Source organism: Ochlerotatus camptorhynchus, unplaced genomic scaffold, assembly GCF_037179485.1.
Source record: "Ochlerotatus camptorhynchus isolate MF236.1 unplaced genomic scaffold, CSIRO-AGI_Acam_v1.1 ptg000330l, whole genome shotgun sequence".
Taxonomy (NCBI): Eukaryota; Metazoa; Arthropoda; class Insecta; order Diptera; family Culicidae; genus Ochlerotatus; species Ochlerotatus camptorhynchus.
The window spans coordinates 6,392,260-6,408,123 of NW_027040818.1; the positions used below are offsets into that span (position 1 = coordinate 6,392,260).

Consider the following 15,864-nt stretch of genomic DNA (forward strand, 5'->3'; position numbering starts at 1 on the left):
ACAAAAATTCCAAAATTAACTTCGTGCCACATCGGGCGTTTTGCCCGGGGTTCATTTGTCCCCTGTTGTACCCTACGATTACAGCACAAATTGTACTCTAATGATGGTAAGCTCCAACCGGTATTATCCTCGGATTAAATCCCGATCAAGAATATGCGGCTGGTTGAATGTCGACATCAGAGTTAATAAACACGAATCTAAGCAAACATTTGGCAGATCATCCAAACAGGGTCAGTATTAAAAGTTAATCCAAATTGAAGCGTACCGCCGTAAGTGAAAGTTATCATTATTATGATGTAGCTTTATTTTCGAGACTTTCAGCCTAAGTCTGGTTCATTTCGGTACAGGTAAAAGTTGATAATATAACAACTTTTGTGACATCTGTTCGGTGCTCGTTGATTTTACAGCCCCATTACAATTTTTTATATGAAAACTTCAAAAACAATATTTGATTAACATATTGACGAGCGACGTGATACATTAACGTTACGGTCATTAGAAAATTTCAGTAAAGCCGATAAAAGGTGTGAACTTGACTTTGTGCGGTTGATTTATTTTCTCCCACACGGCGAATGAGAACGAACCAAGCTTAAGTTTAGTTTACTCATAATCTAAGTGTAGGAACTCAGCGATGAGTTAATTTGCCTCATGTTTTTCTGAGGAAAACCTCAAAAATCTGCCGGAAATTATTTTCCGTCAAAAACGACGAATTGAGGAAAACTTTAATCAGTCTAGGAGTTGTACCAATCGACTGAGTGAATTCAATCTTTACTTTTCTCATATTCGGGAATTTGTTTCTGGAAAAACCTGGAAAAACATGAGGCAAATTTACTCATCGCTGAGGTCGTGCATTTTATGTGATTTATGAATAAGCTAAATTTAAATTTGGGTCGTTCTCATTCACCGTATGATGTTGGGTGACATCGATTAACCGCCACACGAGCTTTTGTCAAGCAGCGGCCAGCAGCAGAATGCTTTTCGAGGGTCTTACAATTGGATCAGTTGATCGAAGGTTTGAAGCTGCAGACAAATTATGTAAATTTTTCCTAGGCCTGCAAGGTGCAGAATGCCAAAAACGTGCGCAACGTTGGGTGAAATCTGGCTCCTCTTGAGCTTGATATGACCTGTTGACCATGAATCTAACTCAAAGATTATCTAGTTGCAGGGGATGAGAAATGAGCGTGTGATTTATTGAACCCACCTGTTAAGAATTCTCCATCGCGACACGTTTGACGTCAGTAGGTTCATTCAAGATGGTCCTATAGAATCCAAATGCTACGCCTGCGTCATAAATATGCAAATTTCGTTTGTTAGCAGCTGAAAATGACGAAAGTTAAGCCCAAAGCTTTGGGGAAAAATATTGTGCAGATCTTCTTAGGTCAGCGAAAGATTAAGAACGAACAAACAAACAAACAGAACGGGGTCCAAATCGGCAACGTCTTCTTTTTTTGACCAATTTAATATTCTCATATTCTCATAAAAAATTCCTTAATGCCTTGTGACGCACGAACGGAGTTTGGTTTCCTTATTTTCTTCATTTGGCGTTTTTAATCAGATCGGCCTCCGCAGGGCAATGCTGAAGCAATCGATACAGAACGTATAGGAACAGATGGTGGCAGCGACACGGGCCAAGATCCAGGAAGTTCTTCAGGAAGATCATTCATTCAGATCGGTCTGGTCGAAGCGGTCAGCTGCATTGTCTGCTTAGGATTTGCCTTCAATACGGACATCACGGCACCGGTGCTGTTTGTCATCGGGCAGATGTCGGTCAGATCCAGCCAAGAGGAGATCGAATTCCTTCGGGAGCGAATTATCGTTCAAACGTCGCTGCTGGTCGTCGGATCGGCCGATGATTGCCTGTGGGTGTGCAAGTCCAAACGCAAGATCGAAGACGTAACTTAATCGATGGTGGATAGAATGGTGATGGACAAAGTGACTGAATTTGCCACAAACTGCCTGCTGAATCCATCCCGACCAAGCAAACCATCAAGGACCCGAACGGGCAAAAGTCAAATTTGCTGTTGTCCAAAAATAGCAGCAATTTGGCGGCTACAGCTGGTGGTGGCTGTTCAAGGTGGTAGGTGCTGCTGATGCTACTGCTTACAGCCGAAAGCGTAAGAAGGGTCAATCCACTGAAACTATCGACGATCAGTCCCGTGCTGATAAAATGCTACTACATCAAAATCAACTACCTCTGGATGCGCTCATTCAAAGCTTTCTTTCCGCGACTAATGTCGGGCCAATTATTAATAAATCAACACCCCACGGTCAGGCTTGGAAAATTATTTACATTGATTTCGTGCATTCATTTACATTAATTTGTCTCAATTTTTTCAACAGAATACCGTAAAATGATGTCTGTTGTAGGTTTTAAAATTACCTACAACTTTTGTAAATCTCTTAAATCTGTATCTCTTATGGATGATTAACCAGACCGAACAGAACCTACCATAGTTTTTCAATGAATGCAAATTACATTCACTGAAAAACAATAATAAGTTCAGTTCACTCTAGTTCGTCATGCATAAGAGCTACAGGTTTGAGTTTTCGACAAAAGTTGTAGCTAATATCAAAAACTATAAAAGCCTCATACATTATTTTACGTAATTTAGAGGTATATAGTTATAGTTAGAGGCAAATTAATGTAAATGAATGCACGAAATGAAAGTAAATGATTGTCCATGCCCACCCAACGGCAACGATCTGAAAATCCGTCATTCAACCGGCTCGCAAGTTGTGTCCGGGTTGGCTAGTTCCCCCATAGTGCTTCCGATGATCAAACGAGATTTGCTAAGCCAATTCTAGTCGCAGATATAACCTGCTAGAACGGTGGCGATATCCTCCGACATCAAGGTAATCCCCGCGACCAGCTCATTCAGCTCATGGATCGACACAGAAATTCGTGACCCTAGCCCAAGCCGGTTGTATCGGTGATTCCGAAGCCTTCCAGCATCACTTCGACACCCAGTCCGTTGGTAAAACAAACACAATAGTCACACATCACCAATCGTTCAGTCCTACCAAGTTCACGATCGTGCGCAGTTCTTTACCGATGAAAACCATCAAATCTTCCCTCACTCCCCTGTCCAACACGAACATATTCGACATTCCCATCGTATTTTCTGATAACGATGGTAACATCAGGGTCATCAGGATGGATCACCACAAAAGACCACCGACATCATCCTACTCAAAACATCATAACTATCGGCACGGCCATAACTAACATTTCCGTCATGAGAACAGAATCAATGAACCGCCTCATCACGCTCCAGCCTCAATGAAACCAAACAACATTGTAGTCATCAACAAGAGCAACATGAAACAAGTCCTGGCTCCAATCCGCTTAGCAATGTTTCACTTCCACCACCGCCCCTCTCGACACGGTTCCTAAAACCCTCGGTCAAATCATAACCAATTAAAAGATCGAAATCCTCAACAACACCATCGTCAAGCCGGCAACCGACGGCCAAACCGCTCCAAATTCGTACGCTTTGGTGAAACCCAAATTCGACCAATCCAACGTAACCATTCCCACCAAGACCGCGTCTGACGCCGGCGCCGTCGCTCCGACGGGTAGCCCCTCGGTGCAGTTGACACCCGGTGTCCCCGGAACGGACACTATTATCATCAAGACCAATTCTCTGGCAAAGTTCGGCAATCGGAAACTGGCCATTCTGAACCGCAACAGCACGGTTCGGAAGGTAACATTTTGCCACAGTCTAACTCAACGGCTGGCTCAGTGGCACCTTTGACGACCGTCTTCGTGATGTCATCTGCGCCGAAGACGATTACAGGAGATACTGTTGTACAGCAGCACCAGCCTATGGCTTCGTGAAAGAATCTACTCTGGTGAATATGAACGTTTGATTGCGTGAAGTTTTCCGATTTGTATTTGCAATCAAAGTACCTACAGATGATAGTTTGGTAAGATAGTAAGTACGCCTCGAAAACCGGTCATCTTGAAAAAGACTTGCCAGCGGTTCTCAAGCTTTTTTAGGAATTGTAGAAGCTCGCGACCCATCAATATTGTTATAGTTAAAATTATAGTTAAGTTAAACGTGAAAATCGATGGTTCTGGAATCGGTAAAATGTCTGTTAAAACACCAAAAATTACCAAGAATATATGAATTAGTCCTAAAACTTCAAAAGTTTATTAATGCCAAAAAGTAATAGATCCACCAAAATGACCCTAAAAACGGCAATAATGTCTTGAAAACGTTAAAAATAGCATTGAATCGCCCTAAAAAGCCTTAATAGTCAGCGCCTGGCAGTGCTGTGTATTTTTTTTTTTAAATTTTCATCAGTAAAAGCGCAATCGAATTTGGATCACGAGAAGCGAAGTCAAATCTTATTTGGAAAAGCGCAATCGAATTTAGATTCCGAGAAGCGAAGTCAAATTTTACTTGGAAAAACGCAATTGAATTTGGATTACAAGAAGCGATGTCAAATTTTACTTGGAAAATTGCTATCGAATTTGGATCACGAGAAGCGAAGTCAAATTTTACTTGAAAAAGCGCAATCGAATTTGGATCACGAGAAGCGAAGTCAAATTTTACTAGGATAGTGATTGAATTTGGATCACGAGAAGCTAAGTCAAATTTTACTAGGATAGTGATCGAATTTGGCTTACGAGAAGCGAAGTCAAATTTTACTTGGGAAAGCGCAATCGAAATTGGATCACGAGAAACGAAGTCAAATTTTATTTGGAAAAGTACAATCGAATTTGGATCACGAGAAGCGAAGTCAAATTTTACTTGGAAAAATGCAATCGAATTTGGATCACGTGAAGCGAAGTCAAATTTTACTTGGAAAAGCGCAATCGAAATTGGATCACGAGAAACGAAGTCAAATTTTATTTGGAAAAGTACAATCGAATTTGGATCACGAGAAGCGAAGTCAAATTTTACTTGGAAAAATGCAATCGAATTTGGATCACGAGAAGCGAAGTCAAATTTTACGGATAGTGATCGAATTTGGCTTACGAGAAGCGGAGTCAAATTTTACTTGGAAAAACGCAATTGAATTTGGATCACGAGAAGCGAAGTCAAATTTTACTCGGAAAAGTGCAATCGCATTTGGATCACGAGAAGCGAAGTCAAATTTTACTTGAAAAAGTACAATCGAATTTGGATCACGAGAAGCGAAGTCAAATTTTACTTGGAAAAGTGCAATCGCATTTGGATCAAGAGACACGAAGTCAAATTTTACTTGAAAAAGTGCAATCGCATTTGGATCACGAAAAGCGAAGTTAAATTTTACTTGGAAAAGCGCAATCGAATTTGGATCACGAGAAGCGTAGTCAAATTTTACTTGAAAAAGTACAATCGAATTTGGATCACGAGAAGCGAAGTCAAATTTTACTTGGAAAAATGCAATCGAATTTGGATCACGTGAAGCGAAGTCAAATTTTACTTGAAAAAGTACAATCGAATTTGGATCACGAGAAGCGAAGTCAAATTTTACGGATAGTGATCGAATTTGGCTTACGAGAAGCGAAGTCAAATTTTACTTGGAAAAGCGCAATCGAATTTGGATCACGAGAAGCGTAGTCAAATTTTACTTGAAAAAGTACAATCGATTTTGGATCACGAGAAGCGAAGTCAAATTTTACTTGGAAAAACGCAATCGAATTTGGATCACGAGAAGCGAAGTCAAATTTTACTCGGAAAAGTGCAATCGCATTTGGATCACGAGAAGCGAAGTCAAATTTTACTTGGAAAAGCGCAATCGAATTTGGATCACGAGAAGCGAAGTCAAATTTTACTTGAAAAAGTACAATCGAATTTGGATTACGAGAAGCGAAGTCAAATTTTACTAGGATAGTGATCAAATTTGGCTGACGAGAAGCGAAGTCAAATTTTACTTGGAAAAGCGCAATCGAATTTGGATCACGAGAAGCGAAGTCAAATTTTACTCGGAAAAATGTTATCGCATTTGGATCACGAGAAGCGAAGTCAAATTTTACTTGGAAAAGCGCAATCGAATTTGGATCACGAGAAACGAAGTCAAATTTTACTAGGATAGTGATCGAATTTGGATCACGAGAAACGAAGTCAAATTTTACTTGAAAAAGTACAATCGAATTTGGATCACGAGAAGCGAAGTCAAATTTAACTAGGATAGTGATCGAATTTGGCTTACGAGAAGCGAAGTCAAATTTTACTTGGAAAAGCGCAATTGAATTTGGCTTACGAGAAGCGAAGTCAAATTTTACTTGGAAAAGCGCAATCGAATTTGGACCACGAAAAGCAAAGTCAAATTTTACTTGGAAAGCGTAATCGAATTTGGATCACGAAAAGTGAAGTCAAATTTGACTTGGAAAAGCGCAATCGAATTTGGATTACGAAAAGTGAAGTCAAATTTTACTTGGAAAAGCGCAATCGAATTTGGATTACGAAAAGTGAAGTCAAATTTTACTTGGAAAAGCGCAATCGAATTTGGATTACGAAAAGTGAAGTCAAATTTTACTTGGAAAAGCGCAATCGAATTTGGATTATGAAAAGTGAAGTCAAATTTGACTTGGAAAAGCGCAATCGAATTTGGATCACGAAAAGTGAAGTCAAATTTGACTTGGAAAAGCGCAATCGAATTTGGATCACGAGAAACGAAGTCAAATTTTACTAGGATAGTGATCGAATTTGGATCACGAGAAGCGAAGTCAAATTTTACTTGGAAAAGCGCAATCGAATTTGGATCACGAGATGCGAAGTCAAATTTTACTTGAAAAAGTACAATCGAATTTGGATTACGAGAAGTGAAGTCAAATTTTACTAGGATAGTGATCAAATTTGGCTGACGAGAAGCGAAGTCAAATTTTACTTCGAAAAGCGCAATCGAATTTGGATCACGAGAAGCGAAGTCAAATTTTACTCGGAAAAATGTTATCGCATTTGGATCACGAGAAGCGAAGTCAAATTTTACTTGGAAAAGCGCAATCGAATTTGAATCACGAGAAACGAAGTCAAATTTTACTAGGATAGTGATCGAATTTGGATCACGAGAAACGAAGTCAAATTTTACTTGAAAAAGTACAATCGAATTTGGATCACGAGAAGCGAAGTCAAATTTAACTAGGATAGTGATCGAATTTGGCTTACGAGAAGCGAAGTCAAATTTTACTTGGAAAAGCGCAATCGAATTTGGACCACGAGAAGCGAAGTCAAATTTTACTTGGAAAGCGTAATCGAATTTGGATCACGAAAAGTGAAGTCAAATTTGACTTGGAAAAGCGCAATCGAATTTGGATCACGAAAAGTGAAGTCAAATTTTACTTGGAAAAGCGCAATCGAATTTGGATTATGAAAAGTGAAGTCAAATTTGACTTGGAAAAGCGCAATCGAATTTGGATCACGAAAAGTGAAGTCAAATTTGACTTGGAAAAGCGCAATCGAATTTGGATTACGAAAAGTGAAGTCAAATTTGACTTTGAAAAGCGCAATCGAATTTGGATCACGAAAAGTGAAGTCCAATTTGACTTGGAAAAGCGCAATAGAATTTGGCTTACGTGAAGCGAAGTCAAATTTTACTTGGAAAAACGCAATCGAATTTGGATCACGAGAAGCGAAGTCAAGTTTTACTTGGAAAGCGTAATCGAATTTGGATTACGAGATGCGAAGTCAAATTTTATTTGGAAAAGTGCAATCGAATTTGGATCACGTGAAACGAAGTCAAATTTGACTTGGAAATGCACAAACGAATTTGGATCACAAGAAGCGAAGTCAAATTTGACTTGGAAAAGCGCAATCGAATTTGGATCACGAAAAGCGAAGTCCAATTTTACTTGAAAAAGCACAATCGCATTTGGATCACGAAAAGCGAAATCAAATTTTACTTGGAAAAGCGCAAACGAATTTGGCTTACGAGGATCGAAGTCAAATTTTACTTGGAAAAGAGCAATCGAATTTGGATTACGAGAAGCGAAGTCAAATTTTACTTGGAAAAGCACAAACGAATTTGGCTTACGAGAAGCGAAGTCAAATTTTATTTGGAAAAACGCAATCGAATTTGGATCACGTGAAGCGAAGTCAAATTTTACTTGGAAAAGCGCAATCGAATTTGGATTACGAGAAGCGAAGTCAAATTTTACTTGGAAAAGCACAAACGAATTTGGCTTACGAGAATCGAAGAAAATTTTACTTGGAAAAGCGCAATCGAATTTGGATCACGAGAAGCGAAGTCAAATTTTTCTAGGATAGTGATCGAATTTGGTTCACGAGAAACGAAGTCAAATTTTATTTGGAAAAACGCAATCGAATTTGGATCACGTGAAGCGAAGTCAAGTTTTACTTGGAAAAGCACAAACGAATTTGGCTTACGAGAATCGAAGTCAAATTTTACTTGGAAAAGCGCAATCGAATTTGGATTATGAAAAGTGAAGTCAAATTTGACTTGGAAAAGCGCAATCGAATTTGGATCACGAAAAGTGAAGGCAAATTTGACTTGGAAAAGCGCAATCGAATTTGGATCACGAGAAACGAAGTCAAATTTTACTAGGATAGTGATCGAATTTGGATCACGAGAAGCGAAGTCAAATTTTACTTGGAAAAGCGCAATCGAATTTGGATCACGAGATGCGAAGTCAAATTTTACTTGAAAAAGTACAATCGAATTTGGATTACGAGAAGTGAAGTCAAATTTTACTAGGATAGTGATCAAATTTGGCTGACGAGAAGCGAAGTCAAATTTTACTTGGAAAAGCGCAATCGAATTTGGATCACGAGAAGCGAAGTCAAATTTTACTCGGAAAAATGTTATCGCATTTGGATCACGAGAAGCGAAGTCAAATTTTACTTGGAAAAGCGCAATCGAATTTGAATCACGAGAAACGAAGTCAAATTTTACTAGGATAGTGATCGAATTTGGATCACGAGAAACGAAGTCAAATTTTACTTGAAAAAGTACAATCGAATTTGGATCACGAGAAGCGAAGTCAAATTTAACTAGGATAGTGATCGAATTTGGCTTACGAGAAGCGAAGTCAAATTTTACTTGGAAAAGCGCAATCGAATTTGGACCACGAGAAGCGAAGTCAAATTTTACTTGGAAAGCGTAATCGAATTTGGATCACGAAAAGTGAAGTCAAATTTGACTTGGAAAAGCGCAATCGAATTTGGATCACGAAAAGTGAAGTCAAATTTTACTTGGAAAAGCGCAATCGAATTTGGATTATGAAAAGTGAAGTCAAATTTGACTTGGAAAAGCGCAATCGAATTTGGATCACGAAAAGTGAAGTCAAATTTGACTTGGAAAAGCGCAATCGAATTTGGATTACGAAAAGTGAAGTCAAATTTGACTTTGAAAAGCGCAATCGAATTTGGATCACGAAAAGTGAAGTCCAATTTGACTTGGAAAAGCGCAATAGAATTTGGCTTACGTGAAGCGAAGTCAAATTTTACTTGGAAAAACGCAATCGAATTTGGATCACGAGAAGCGAAGTCAAGTTTTACTTGGAAAGCGTAATCGAATTTGGATTACGAGATGCGAAGTCAAATTTTATTTGGAAAAGTGCAATCGAATTTGGATCACGTGAAACGAAGTCAAATTTGACTTGGAAATGCACAAACGAATTTGGATCACAAGAAGCGAAGTCAAATTTGACTTGGAAAAGCGCAATCGAATTTGGATCACGAAAAGCGAAGTCCAATTTTACTTGAAAAAGCACAATCGCATTTGGATCACGAAAAGCGAAATCAAATTTTACGAGGATCGAAGTCAAATTTTACTTGGAAAAGCGCAATCGAATTTGGATTACGAGAAGCGAAGTCAAATTTTACTTGGAAAAGCACAAACGAATTTGGCTTACGAGAAGCGAAGTCAAATTTTATTTGGAAAAACGCAATCGAATTTGGATCACGTGAAGCGAAGTCAAATTTTACTTGGAAAAGCGCAATCGAATTTGGATTACGAGAAGCGAAGTCAAATTTTACTTGGAAAAGCACAAACGAATTTGGCTTACGAGAATCGAAGAAAATTTTACTTGGAAAAGCGCAATCGAATTTGGATCACGAGAAGCGAAGTCAAATTTTTCTAGGATAGTGATCGAATTTGGTTCACGAGAAACGAAGTCAAATTTTATTTGGAAAAACGCAATCGAATTTGGATCACGTGAAGCGAAGTCAAGTTTTACTTGGAAAAGCACAAACGAATTTGGCTTACGAGAATCGAAGTCAAATTTTACTTGGAAAAGCTCAATCGAATTTGCATCACGAGAAGCGAAGTCAAATTTTACTTGGAAAAGAAAAGCGCCATCGAATTTGGCTTACGAGAAGCGAAGTTAAATTTTACTTGAAAAAGCGCAAACGAATTTGGTTCACGAGAAGCGAAGTTCCACTATCAGGTTTAAAACCTTTATTAAGGTTTTTTTTTTATATTTTAAGATACTTTATTATTTTATTATTACTTCTAAATTCAAGCCGTTATAAGCATTTACACATAGGTGTAGGTTTCAACTCAGGTTTGATTCTATATAGTTGAAAATAAATGAATTAATGTGACCCATTTATGAGCAGCTCGCGACAATGCTATGTCATTTATGGATCATCCCTAGCATGAGCATGAGCATGAGCATTAGAGTGATGCAAAATTTGAAATTTTTGCTCCACAATACTTAAACGATTCCTAATCTGATCCTGACTAACCTCTCAAAATTTGAACTCATTTGGTGAGAAACTGAGATGGCACAAACCTCAAATGGTTTGTATGGGAATTACTTCAAATAGTTTGTATGGGAATTACTATGGTAAAACCAAGATTTTTGTTCATGTCTATCTTATAATTCACCATATCGGTTTTCTTCAAAAACTTTCAATTGTTCTCGTAGAAAATTTTCCCAGCTACAACTTTGCTCAAGACCATTTTTTGATTAAATGCAAAGGATCGAAAGTTATCAATGGTTCAATGCGCTGATGTCTTATGATCATGCTCAATCAACTGATCAGCAGGCAACATTGGTGTTTCTGGGGCGTTGAATAGGACACAAAAATCATGGCTACTATGTCACACTGCAAAATACAGTGTTGCCTACAGAACAGCTGCTTGATCATGTCATAAGTTTACCAATCTCTTAAATAATTAATAACCTTTTTCTGTCTCGTTTTACATAGAAACGATTTTGAACAAAGTTGTAGCTGAGAAAATTTTCTGTAAGAATTGCTATCGAACTGTTTCGCAGCTCAATATGGAAAAAGACTAGAAGGCAATGAACAAAAAGTTGAGATTTCCCATAGTAATTTACATGTAAACTTCAAATGGTTTGTGCGAAGTCTGTTTCTAACCAAATGAGTTGTAACTTTCGGAGGCTAATCAGGACCCGATTTGAAACCATTTAAGCACTGTGGAGCGCTATTACATCCCTAATAAAAATGTTATGGTTAATTTGCTTAACAACGTGTTCGGGGTATCATCCAAACCATTTGTGAAATAGTTCTATCAACTGGGGTATCGTTCGTGTTGGTAATTTTTTATTAGGGATTTAACGTCAATGAGATAAATAGCCGCAAGTCAGTCACAATTCCATGACGATGCTGCATTAGTTTAGCACAGTATTGAATAGTAGAAAGATATCATGGTCCCATAGAACGTTATTGAATGTTTCTGGATTTGTTCCGCTGGTTCCAGAGCAATGGCCGGAACATATTCCGGTGAGTATGGGTCCTCATCGGACCAGAGCTTTTCATAAACGTGCCAAACCCACCATGCGATAAATCAATTCACATGAGAATTCAAAAATAAGATCAATAAGAGTTATGATGAGTTACCAGCACCATGTTGGCCACAACCGGACATGTTCCGGGTATCCCCGGGGAAGTGGTAAATCCTTTTTAATTCAAAATCCATCAAGCGATATGTCAAATCACATGAGAATTCAAAGCCATATGCATTGGCGGTCAAACTGAGTATCGTAAGAACTACACAGATAAAAATTCTGAATTTTAATTGTGATGTAAACATTCATTCACGTAAACTTAAATTTAATTTCACGCAACCGAGCAACTTGTAAACAATGTTGTTTACAAAGATGGGCTTTTGTATACAATATTTGCTACATTGCATGAAATGTGCCAGAACTTTACATGATATATAATGTAAACTTATATGATATATGACGCTCCATTTGTGTGCATCATATTGAACAGAAATTTACACTTCTTTTCGAACTGTGTATATTGGCCACATCCGAACATGTTCCACATACCCTACACAGTTCGAAAAGTAGTGTAAATTTCTGTTCAATATGATGCACACAAATGGAGCGTCATATTTCATATAAGTTTACATTATATATCATGTAAAGTTCTAGCACAATTCATGCAATGTAGCAAATATTGTATACAAACCCCATCTTTGTAAACAATATTGTTTACAAGTTGCTCGGTTGTGTGAAATTAAATTTAAGTTTACGTGAATGAATGTTTACATCGCAAAATCTGTCTTGAGACAAATCTCATGATGCGATGTGTTGTCCAACATTTCTAACATATGATTTTCTAATGGGACTGACTTGCGGATACTTTTCGCTGTGAGACAATTTGACTTGGTAATGTTTTTCATTTTTCTTGAACAAACCACATTTTTTCAATACCACATCTCAAAAAACATAAACAGATAAACTGAATAATGATGCTAACTCAAAATTGATAAAATTGCAGATGGGACTGACTTGCGATTACCGGCAGTATTATGCATGCCTAAAGTTAAAAAACTTAAATTGAACTTGATTTAGGTCGTATGGCAAATTAGGGGAGCCATAGCGTCATAACCGGCACACTTTCCGTATATGAATGAAAACTCAAAAATTGGCCTCGCGGTAATGAAAAGCCGTGAAGCCGACATCAATAGAATGTCATCAGGAACGTAAGTGGAGGCGGGTTAGCCACACACTACGAAAGCAAGGGCTTCATTGAACCACGAATCGAAACTGTCGCTCATGACAATCAATGGCTGAAAGACCCTCAAATGCACTGTCATCCAAAATCTCTATTATAATAGCTAGCCCAAGACAACTGGAAGACCAGTTCTGTCAATCATGGCTGTACTTTGTTTATTAATATCATCTCCAACAATTTAGTGGTGCCTCCTACGTGCTCGTTTCGTTGCGATATTTTTTTACGATTGATTGCGCTCTATTGCGCTATTAACCTGGTAGGTACTAAAGAGACTGAAATATACAAAGATACGCCATCTGATCCCTGTAAAAACAAATCATCTAGCAACCAAGGTAGACGATACGCGCAACTGTCATTGTTCAAAACGTTGCTTGACTTTCGATTTTGTCGTTTGTTGTTATTCGAGGAAAATTATTCAGTGTTGTTTTTTTCGGTGATTCAATTTAGGGTTGGTAATCAATATCAATCAAACGAATTTATCTTTTCATTGCACTTGGTTTTAAACCTGTAAATACCTGAAAAGCTTGATGAAGCTGATAGCAATACTTATCCAATCACCATCAATAACACTATTTTTTTTAGTTTTACAGATTTCGTGCTTGATTGGAATGACACTTACGGATAAATTGGAAAGCCAATCGGAACATGGCGTCTCTTTGAATATGCTAGTCTCTTTACCTGATAGCTTCTTCTTTCCCATGGATGCGGTTTATTTGGTTGACCGTTTCGTTTTCAATCACCAACCGGTCAATTAAATATCATCGTCGGGTGTGGCTCAGCTTGTGTTTAATTATGCCAAATACCTATTGCATATAACTTTGGAGGATAATAAAAATACAGCTTTGCGCATAACGGCAGCTTAGAAACACAAACACATTATTGTCGATCGATATTCAGAACACTTCCTGATAAAAGAAGAATAAAAAATACTGCGTCTTGTTTTAAAAGATTTCATTGACGTCAGTGCAGAGGCGGCGAACCCGGGATGGCTTAAAATGGAAACTCGGATACATCTCGTTAATTTGTACCGTGAAATTCCTGTTTCGACGTCTCTCCGAAAACAGCCATCCATTCCTAATGAAATGCATATCTACTCATCTGGAGGGGGGTCGACCTTGAAAATATTTGTCGCGTGCGCCGCGAGTTCCATCGATTAGCATGGGAAGGGGATACTAAAAAGTCTCATCGTGAAATCGATCTTTTTGTCAGGGTCAAACTCCTGAGGTAGTTTTTAAAAACAATCGATCAAACTGACGTTTTTCAGAAACGAGCAGATCGAACCCAGGTTGGAACCTCGGTTGGAACTGAATAAAGAAAATATCACTATTATGCGCATCAGTTTGACGTCAATCATAAAACTGTTCTCTGTTATTTTCCATGAATAGGGAGGACATTTCCTAGAACCTGTTGCAAAAACAATTACGACACGCAGAGGAAAGAAAAATTAAATCCTTGCTCTGCAAGGTTCTCCTTTATTATTTCACTCTCGTTGAAGATGTTGCATTCTTCCAAACTGGTTTGCCCCCTGACGGACAATGATGTTGCAATCCCGTACTAATGGCGGGCAGTCTTTTAGGGACCGGTTTCCTGTGAGTCTTGTCCCGGGAATACCTCTTTGCAGCGAAAGGATTGCCGGTGGTTGTGTTGTTCCTTGTGAGTGAGTTCTCTTTATTGGACATTTGAACAAGGGAAATTCTATAATTTACTATCCAATCACTTTCGCGTGGTCATTGCTCCATGTAGCTCAGAGTGAAGGTCAGGTTGTTTTTTATGTCTGGAATTATGCCGGGGCGGCTACCACTATGTTGTAGAAAAGAGCTGGTTTTGTGATTAGAGTACAGAAGCTAGTATGTTGAATCGATAATATTTTTTTCTATGGCTCGAACGCTTCGAACGAAAACAATAATATGGGGGAATAACCGTTGATGGACATATTTGTAAGCTCGAATCCTTTTACACTGGTGACAGACACACAGACGTATCTCTTTAAATAAATTTCCCTTAAATATATCTTGTACTGTCGCATTGATGGCCCATCGCTCATTTTCAACTTCTATTCAATTTTACTCTAACGGAATCATATACCTACCCTCTTCTAAGACCATTCTCTTGTTAATAAATTATTACACTAAAGCTTGATGTAAGATAGCATTTCCAATCAACTCTTAAATATATCGTCACGGAACTCACCACCGACATCAAACAATGTTGCATACAAGTTCGATAAAATTTATAGAAACGTCAAAATGATCCGATGCCAGGCACTGTGGCGGGGGATTCGCTCAACAAATAGTATTTAAATTGAATGTTTAATGCGTGATCGACGGCTGAGGAGAAAGAAATAAGTCTGCTAAAGGCCCAGCTATAAAGAAAGACCATGCTTGTGACAGATGGGTTCGATTCCCGGTCCGGTATAGAAATTTGCCTGGGAGAAAAAATCTCTTTTTACGCGATTTTCATGTTTTAGATTTTATCCTCTTGCAGTATAGGTACAGTATGTTTTAAACCACCATATTTTTCTTAGTGAATTTATCACATGATCAAAAATAGAGGGGATAAAAAAAAACTCGTAAAACATAACTGAGTGTACCTACTGACTCAGATTAGGAAAAACTATCACATACCCTAAAATATGGTTATTTTCGGAACGAGGACGACATGTAGATTCTGAAAATTCGTATGTTGAAGTGTATTTGACACTATTTTCCACCTTTTTTTTAAATCCGAAAGCCGTCAACATGGATTTCAAAATAGCGTTGGACATCGATTTCCGGTCTTTAGATGTTACCCTGGTTCTGAAAATATCCATATTGGAGGTTATTAAACAGTATTTCCTACTTATTCTACAATTGGAAGCCACCATATTGGATTTCAAGACGGCGTCGGACATCGATTTACGGTATCAAGACGTCATCTCAATTCCGAAAATACCCTATTGATGGCTATTCGACAGTATTTCCCACTTTTTCTGAAACCG

The 15,864-nt window shown here is 38.2% G+C and overlaps 1 protein-coding gene and 1 pseudogene across 1 annotated transcript in view; both read left to right on the forward strand.

Moving 5' to 3' along the window:
* The window catches only part of RecQ4 (RecQ4 helicase), a 394,445-nt gene that overhangs the window by 317,347 nt on the left and 61,234 nt on the right, over window positions 1–15,864 (forward strand). The gene's annotated exons all lie outside the window — the stretch shown is intronic.
* Window positions 1,574–3,838, forward strand: LOC135708554 (uncharacterized; annotated as a pseudogene).